Genomic DNA, 9915 nt, shown 5'->3' on the forward strand with positions numbered 1-9915 from the left:
AACCAAGTCAAAAATATTAAAACAAATAAAATGAAAGTGATAAAAAAAAAAAAATTAAGCATCCAAATTAATAGGTGGTTTATTGTAAGAATTTTTTTTAGAGAAACTACTGTAAGATATTTTCAAAAAAAAAAAGAAAAAAAGGAAAAGAAAAAAAACGAATTGTAAGCTCAATATAACTGACAACGGTGACAAGTGACAACCACGATAAGTGACAACCATTCAAGTCAAAGAATTTAATTTCCACAAATTACAATTAAATTAATAGAATGTTTAAAGTATTCATTAAAAATAAAATTGTCAAAATCTAAATCGTATTGTGAATTGATTTTTTATTTTATGTATCATATATTTGGGTACATCCTTAATATTTTTTTTATTTTTATTTAACGAAAGAGTTCAAAAGCATATATAAGGAATGTTTGTTACAAACTTGTAAAATTTTCAGTTAATAATACTAATTTGTTTTATCATCATTTATGCAAAAATATTTAATAAATCTAAGTAAATATGAAAATTAGGTATGTATTTATAATATCTATAATCAAATCGGTCACATTAAAGGTATATTTGGTAACTTGTAATAGATACCGTAATAGAGTGGCTATTCCTTAAGAATAGTTGTTCAATTGTTTGATTTTTTTTTTTATTCCAATGATTAGGAATATATATTTTTTTTTAGAAACAAATACACACACACACACAATGGAAAGTTAAAGGAGTTCTAATACATTGGAATAACTATTCTTTAAAAGAGTAATTCTACAGTACCCCCCAAAAAAAGGGAGGGTACGGTACCCACTAATAGGTAACCTGCTACACCAGGTTACATTTTTCTCACATTTGACGGTTCCATCTTCACATTGTGTAGTTCTAATATCACATGTGACAGTTCTTTTCTTACATTTGGTGGTTCCCTTACTTTTTTCTCACATTTGACGATTCCATCATCACATTGTGCAGTTTCAACATCACATGTGACAGTTCTTTTCTCACATTTGGTAGTTTTCTTACTTTTTTTTTTCTCACATTTGACGATTCCATTCTCACATTATGCGGTTCCAACATCACATATGACAGTTCTTTTGTCACATTGGGTGGTTCCCTTACTTTTTTCTCACACTTGACGGTTCCATCCTCACATTGTGTAGTTCCAATATCACATGTGACAATTCTTTTCTCACATTTGGTGATTCCCTTATTTTTTCTCACATTTGATGGTTCCATCCTCACATTGTGCAGTTCCAACATCATATATGACAGTTCTTTTGTCACATTGGATGGTTCCCTTACTTTTTTCTCATATTTCACGGTTTCATCCTCATATTATGCAGTTCCAACATTACATATGACAATTATTTTCTCACATTTGGTGGTTCCCTTACTTTTTTCTCACATTTGACGATTTCATCCTCACATTGTGCAGTTCCAAAATCACATGTGATAGTTCTTTTCTCACATTTGGTGGTTCCCTTACTTTTTTCTCACATTTGACGGTTTCATCCTCACATTGTGTTGTTCTAACATCACGTGTCAGTTCTTTTGTCATATTTAGTAGCTCCCTTATTTTTTTTTCTAACATTTGACGGTTCCATCCTTACATTGTGCAGTTCCAACATTACATGTGACCATTTTTTCTCACATTTGGTGGTTTCCTTACTTTTTTTTTTCCTCATATTTGATGGTTCCATCCTTACATTGTGCAATTCCAACATTACATATGACAGTTCTTTTCTTATTTGGTGGTTCCCTTACTTTTTTCTCACAATTGACGATTTTGTCCTCACATTATGCGGTTCCAACATCACATATGACAGTTCTTTTGTCACATTAGGTGGTTTTCTTACTTTTTTCTCACACTTGATGGTTCCATCCTCACATTGTGCAGTTCTAACATCACATGTGATAGTTCTTTTCTCACATTTTGTGGTTCCCTTTTTTTTTTCTCACACTTGATGGTTTCATCCTCACATTATGCGGTTCCAACATCACATATGACAGTTCTTTTGTCACATTGGATGTTTCCCTTACTTTTTTCTCATATTTGAGGGTTTCATCCTCACATTGTGTAGTTTCAACATCACATATGACAGTTCTTTTCTCACATTTGATAGTTCCCTTACTTTTTTTCTCACATTTGACAGTTCCATCATCACATTGTGCAGTTTCAACATCACATGTGACAGTTCTTTTCTCACATTTGGTGGTTCCCTTACTTTTTTCTCACATTTGACGGTTCCATTCTCACATTGTGCAGTTCCAACATCACATGTGATAGTTCTTTTCTCACATTTGGTAGTTCCCTTACTTTCATCCTCACATTGTGCAGTTCCAACATCACGTGTCAGTTCTTTTGTCACATTTAGTGGTTTTTTTTTCTCACATTTGACGGTTCCATCCTCACATTGTACAGCTCCAACATCACATGTGACCTTGTTTTTCTCACATTTGGTGATTCCCTTACTTTTTTTTTCTCACATTTAATGGTTCAATCCTTACATTGTGCAGTTCCAACATCACATGTGACAGTTCTTTTTTCATATTTAGTGGTTCCCTTACGCAGTTCCAACATCACATGTGACAGTTTTTTTCTCACATTTGGTGGTTCGCTTACTTTTTTTTTCTCACATTTGATGGTTCCATCCTCATATTGTGCAGTTCTAATATCATATGTGACAGTTCTTTTCTCACATTTGGTAGTTCCCTTACTTTTTTTTTCCACATTTGATGGTTTCATCCTCACATTGTGCGGTTCCAACATCACATATGACAATTCTTTTGTCACATTGGGTGGTTCCCTTACTTTTTTCTCACACTTGATGATTCCATCCACACATTGTGCAGTTCTAACATCACATGTGACAGTTCTTGTCTCAAATTTGATGGTTCTCTTACTTTTTTTCTCACATTTGATGGTTTCATCCTCATATTGTGCAGTTCTAACGTCATACGTGTCAGTTCTTTTTGTCACATTTGGTGGTTCCCTTTTTTTTTCTTACATTTGACGGTTCCATCCTCACATTGTGCAGTTCCAACATCATGTGTCAGTTCTTTTGTCACATTTAGTGGTTCTTTTTTTTTCTCACATTTGACGGTTCCATCCTCACATTGTGCAGCTCCAATATCACATGTGACCTTGTTTTTCTCACATTTAGTGATTCCCTTACTTTTTTTTCTCACATTTAATGGTTCCATCCTTACATTGTGCAGTTCCAACATCACATGTGACAGTTCTTTTTTCACATTTAGTGGTTCCCTTACGCAGTTCCAACATCACATGTGACAGTTTTTTTCTCACATTTAACGGTTCCATCCTCATATTGTGCAGTTCTAACATCATATGTGACAGTTCTTTTCTCATATTTGGTGGTTCCCTTACTTTTTTTTTTTTTTCCACATTTGATGGTTTCATCCTCACATTGTGCGGTTCCAACATCACATATGACAATTCTTTTGTCACATTGGGTGGTTCCCTTACTTTTTTCTCACACTTGATGATTCCATCCACACATTGTGCAGTTCCAACATCACATGTGACAGTTCTTGTCTCACATTTGATGGTTCTCTTACTTTTTTTCTCACATTTGATGGTTTCATCCTCATATTGTGCAGTTCTAACGTCACACGTGTCAGTTCTTTTCTCACATTTGGTGGTTCCCTTTTTTTTTTCTTACATTTGACGGTTTCATCCTCACATTGTGCAGTTCCAACATCACATTTGACAGTTCTTTGGTCACATTTAGTGGTTCTCTTTTTTTTTTTCCTCACATTTGACGGTTCTATCCACACATTGTGTAGTTCCAACATCACATTTGACAGTTCTTTTTTGACATTTGGTGGTTTCCTTATTTTTTTTCTCACATTTAACGGTTCAATTATCATATTGTGTAGTTCTAATATCATATTTGATAATTCTTTTGTCGCATATAGTGGTTTCTTTTTTTTTCCCCCAAATTTGATGGTTTCATTGTAATATTAAGTAGTACCAACATTGCTTCTATTCTATTTTTGTCACATGTGACAATTCTTTTCTTACATTTGGTGGTTTCCTTATTTTTTTCTCATATTTGACAGTTTCATCCTCACATTGTACAGTTCCAATATCACATGTGACAGTTACTAATAATTGCTCTTCACAATAGTAATTTTTTAAAAGTTATTAAAAATTTTAGATCTTAAATCGAAAACCAAAAAAAAAAAAGCATCCCATGAAATTAGCCCAACCACAATAATTACTCTTGTTCACAAAAAAAAAAAAAAAAAATCAACTGGAATTATCTTGGTTTCTTCCACAAATATTTGAATATACCAATTAACTTCTTACATATCTCTCTTGGTAACTTCCATCACATTCAGGGGCATACCTCCCTATAAAATAACATAGTTGAGGTTACTTTCTTGATGTTTATATTTTTATTATTTTTATTATTTTTATATGATGGTGAACCAAAAATTTGACTATCTCCAATTCGTCCATAGTGTTGTCCAACTCTAAGACCATTAAGGTCATCCATGTGCAAGAAGGTCGTCCAGCATGGAGTCACTTGGACGACCGCCAAACACTTAGAAATTTTCAGAGTAAATCTATATCCAAAAGCTTATGATTTAAACCACGTTCTACTATTCTGAAGTAGGAGCAAAATCCTTATTCATCGCTCTAACTTCCCACTAAGTTCATAACTTCTGATGGCAGTTGTAGAAATTAAGTCTAAACCTTCTAACTTCCATCCATGTTAAAGAAGTTACTAAACAAGTAACCACTCCAAAGCTCACTATAAAAAGACTCAGCCATATGAAATCAAAGTAAGTTTTTCACCACTTATAGAGTTGGAATTCCTGAGTTCAAGAGAGAAAACTAACTTAAGCATCGGAGCGTTCTTGACCAGTTCACCCCGGTCATCACCTTTGATCTTATGCTTCTTTCTTTTCAGACATTCCAATTAATCTCAAGCCCATTGAAGTCCGGAGCATTTAGCTTACTAATTTTCTGTGCATCATCAATATATACTATAAAACCGAAGATGTATAACCTTATGTGCTCTCTAATTGTTCTTATGCAACATCTGCAACTTAATCACAGTTGCGTGTTTATTGTGGTGTCTAAGGTTGGAAATAGGGTGACTATACAATTAGCAAGTTATGCAAAAAAAATCCAATACAAAGATTGTTAACAATTTTAAAATTTTCAGTAAACATTTGAATTGAAACTACATATCCAATTCTCAAAAAAAAAAAAAAAATATATATATATATATGTATATATATATATATATATATATATATATATATATATATATATATATATATATATATATATATATATAGATCCAGTATAAAATAGTCATCAATCAAGGCCACTCACCAGTTTTATATTTTTTAGGCATTTTCATTAGATCCACGTGTGTAGAAGTGTCAAATGACTGTGTCCGACACGGGTATAACCACCCATCTAAAGTGTCTATGCAATTTTGTTTCATAAAATTATTATTACATTTAGACCCATCTAAAACAAAATAAACATCCCAAAAAATGTCCACAATAATAAAAAATACCAATAGAAAAGCTAAAAACAATTAAGCACAATTGACCGATTTTATGAAAAACAAACAACTTAGTCCTTTGTAAAAAAATTATCAAAATAATTTTGTCATTGAGAGTTTAGCATATTGACCACAATGATAGGTGTGAGCCTCATTTGAGTCAGCAGAACCTCCACTAGCTAAGTATGAGAGAACCCTAATAGCAATGAAATGTTTTCATTGTTGAAGACTTATTGGTGACACAAAATACCCCTAAAACCATAAAACCATAAAAATGACAAAAATACCCTCAAAACTTAAAAAATGACCAAAAATACTCCCCTAAAACTTGAATACAACCAAAATTACCCCAAAAAACTCTCTAAAATTACCAGAATAAGTTGTACTTTTTGTATACTTATTGAAACTTAAAAGATGATAAGTTATCTAAAAAAGCTATCTAGCATGTACGGTTTTCAATAAGTTTGGTGTGAGCTCATAATTTCAAAATAATTTTATGTAAAAGTTCAATGTTACATTGATGGTTTCCCTTTCTTCTTCTTGTTTTTTTTAACGCTAAATGAAATTACTAAGATAGTTAGCTTTAAATGAAACATCAATACTAAACTTTTCACTTAATTAAAAATTATCTTTCAGTTAACAGTATTAATAAATTTTTTAAAATATCTAATAAAAGTTTGATTATTTACTTCTACTAATTAAATTTTTTTTTTCACTCTTCTACTAACTCCATCAACAACTTTTGACACCCCTAATATTTAATGTAATAAACGAAATTATTTTGAAGCCAACATTAAATCCCATGTTCACAACCATTGAATTTGCCAATTTGAACTCCAATCAGACTTGCATTGCACAAAAAGAAATTTCAATGTTCAAATAGATACATGTTTGTTAAGCACTAAGATTATATTTATACCATCTTTAACAAAATTGTTGGGAACAACAATTTTCCCTACTGATGGTTTCAATGACACTTCTTTTGCATCTGTATCATCTTATAAAACTAGATCAAATAACCCTGCATGTTTTGATGTACAATTTTTTTTTCCATTTAACATGATTTTTGAAACAATTTTTTTAGTTGGCATGTTTTCAAAACATATTTGCAAACTAGCATTCCAAGTCTGAGTCTTAAAGACTCGAGATTGCTTAAGGAACTCAAGCCTTTAAGACTTGAGTACAGGATCGAGTTCTAGTGATTCATATATAGAACTTATTCACAATATGTTATCTGCAAAAAAAAAAAAAAAAACAAAAAAAACAAATACATTTTATATATTCATCAAGACAAGATTAACTCCGACATAAAGATGCAACAACTTGCTCTGTGATTTGATTATACAATAGCAACAATATAAGGCAAAAATAATGTCATAGTCATGACTCATGACAAGTCTATTCCATAGTCCATACTTCAACATTTTTTTTCCTAGGGCCAAACCTAATTCTTGCATTCCCTAAGGCGGCCAAACCTAATTCTTGCATTCCCTAAGGCCAAAACTGCAATTGACTAGTTGGAATAAAAAAAGAGTTATTAATTAGACATGGTGTACGAGGTTTTGGCAGGGCAGTCCAAGATTTCCCTGACTTACCATTCCAAGGGTCTAATAGGAGCATAGTAAACTTTTGAGAGCTCCTGCAATCTGGTGCATTTCTCAATCTGAGGAATCACCTTCAAGACTGCATAACATGCATATAAAATAGCTTAACATCACTTTAAAGTTTCTAACAGATAATTTAGAAATATCTCCTATGCATTTCCAAAATTAAAACTAAAATAAAATATATTTAAAAATCTAATATGTATAGATCAATGTTAAGATTATACACACTCCAAGTTTAAACCAAGGAACATATTAACAAATCAATTTTCACACTAAGAAAATCAATTGGTTATCACCAGGAATATGATGACAAAGAAGATCCTTCACAAAGCAAAACCCAAGTTATTAAACTTTGAATCAAAACTTCAACGACTAAAGCACAATTTACTGTCAAACTACCTGCCAAGTTGGGGAAACTTAGACACAAAGCTTGAGAATATATAAATATACACACACATATCTATGGGAAGACAGATCATAATTGGGATCCTAAAGTTGACAGAACTATAACGTTGCAAACTTCTTTTTTTTGAGAAGCCAACCTGGAAGTCTAGGAAGGAAATTTATTAAAAAATAACAGCAATAATGTGATGAAATGAAGATTGTTCAAATTTTTAGGTCCAAGAATGGTTTGGTTTTTGGAAATTAAATTCAATGAAATGGAATTTGATGACTTCAATTATATATGTCACCACAAGGGCATACATTCTTTGCCAAAAAAATGCATTCCTACAAAATGGAAAGTGAGTTCCTACTCCTTTGGGATGATTCTTTGAAATTCGCAGAATATACCTAATCTACTTCCCACATTACACAATTTCTACAATAAAAAATAAAATAGCCTACAATGTCTCATCTTACAACTGCCAATGACACATAACCCTGTGCATCAAAATCAAGCACCAAGACATTTTAATCCTCTATTTGCATTCCATGGGAACAAACTTAACTAATTTCCTCTAATTTAACCATATATATACACAGAACTACGACAAGAATGTAGAAATCACAAGAAATTATAAATTATAACATTGAGAGGAAATAAATAAAAATAAATAATAAATACGAACAGAGTAAACTAATAATGCAAACCTAAAAGGAAAAAAATTGGTTGGATCTGTTGCTCATACAAAAGCTTGATGATTGTTTTGGCATGGAAAATTGTTTTTGGACCTATAATTAGGCCAGGTGCTAATGAATAACTAGCATTAGTAAGTTAGTACTCTCTCGAGAACTTGTAAACATTATGTCAAAAGAGAAACAAAGCAAGTGAATTTCGGATATAATTTAAAATAACCATAATGGGACTAAATCCTTTCTACCATACTTCCATTTGTGGGTTAAGGAAGGGTGCTTGCCAATGGTCATATAGTGGATGCTGATATGACAAGGAATGAACCAAGTTTGATGGCTGGGAACTTGAACTCTGCACGTTAAAGTAAAAAAAAAAAAAAAAAATTAATGCAGCCACTACATGAACAACTAACTATATAGGCAAGAGGAAAGGTATTTAGGGATGGCTAAAGCAAAACCTAGCTGCCAGGAACAGTATTTGGGGTAGACAACTGGTTACTTCCACCTTTTTCTTTCTTTGAACTTTTCTCATGACAACTCTTGATCTGATGTTTACCACCAGGATCATAATCCTTTTTCTTCAGCCCATTTAAATTAGGTTGTTCAAATTATCTACAATAATTAATTCATTATTGCCATCTTTATCTTTAAGTACATTTGCATCTTCAATATCCTTTCCATCGAATAAAGGAATGAAGGGTTCTTAGCTTGTTGCTTCTGAAAATAAATCAGCAAGCCTCCTGCATTTTCCTCTGTCATAGCATTTCTCCTCCTTGAACACAAATAGTTGTTATAATCTAATAAAAGATAACCCAAATTTTCACGAACCTCTACTTGACTACTCATAAAGTTTCTGTTGAATCCCATACTTATAGGCCATATCCACTTCAATGGCTTGGGTAGCAGTTACTTTTCTTTGTGAGGGCAACATGTGAGCTTGTTCATGAGGTACAAGATCATGATTATGCTCCATTTAAAAGCCCACAAAGGTAGAACTGTTGGGTGACTTTGCTTAAAAACCAAAACTTAAGTTTGACTCTCCCGGACTTCCAAAGTATTTGATTTGCGGGCTATTACATTTGTGTGTGCAGGGATAAATGTACAAACTATAAAGGTGGGCATCTTTCAAATTTGCTTAAGAGCAAGTTGAACTGTATGCTTAATTTGTAATTGTGTATGGCATGTCCAAGCTAAAACATAGTTGCCACATTGTCATAGAAAGAAGCATTTAATTTTTGATAGGTAGAAAGAAGAACTTGAATTATATTTTAGATTTGCTTATCTCTCATATTAGAAGCTCTTAATCTATTGAATAGAGCCCCAAGTTATTATAAAGACTCATCATTGTATGTAATTTATAGCTTGAAGATTTAATATTATATAGATTACAGTACAAGATGTTGAAACCACATATATGAGAGGAAAACAAAAGATAGGACAGATAGACAAGATAACTAGCAATGGTGAAACATACCTTCAGGACGAATTTCTCACCAAGCGTGCCTTAAAAAATAAAATCAAATCCAAAATTAGAAATTTGAAACTAAAATGCTTTAAGTTGATGATACTTACATATTTGGCACCGAAATACGAAACCAGTACAAGAGGAATAAGACTAATTTGTCAAAACAGTCGCCTTTCAAGTCTCTCTCCTTGAGACATGGTTTCTGGGAACAAAATTTTCAGCAAGCTCG

The 9915-nt window shown here is 32.3% G+C and overlaps 1 long non-coding RNA gene across 1 annotated transcript; it reads right to left on the minus strand.

Annotated features, from left to right (window-relative positions):
• Positions 1 to 6850: 6850 nt before the first annotated feature.
• On the minus strand, positions 6851 to 9915 carry LOC142614637 (uncharacterized). Its single transcript, XR_012840485.1, has 2 exons — positions 9794 to 9915; positions 6851 to 7223 (listed from the first exon to the last, which is right to left on the minus strand). It is a non-coding gene; the product is annotated as an uncharacterized LOC142614637 (long non-coding RNA).

This window comes from Castanea sativa, chromosome 11 (assembly GCF_040712315.1).
Source record: "Castanea sativa cultivar Marrone di Chiusa Pesio chromosome 11, ASM4071231v1".
NCBI lineage: Eukaryota > Viridiplantae > Streptophyta > Magnoliopsida > Fagales > Fagaceae > Castanea > Castanea sativa.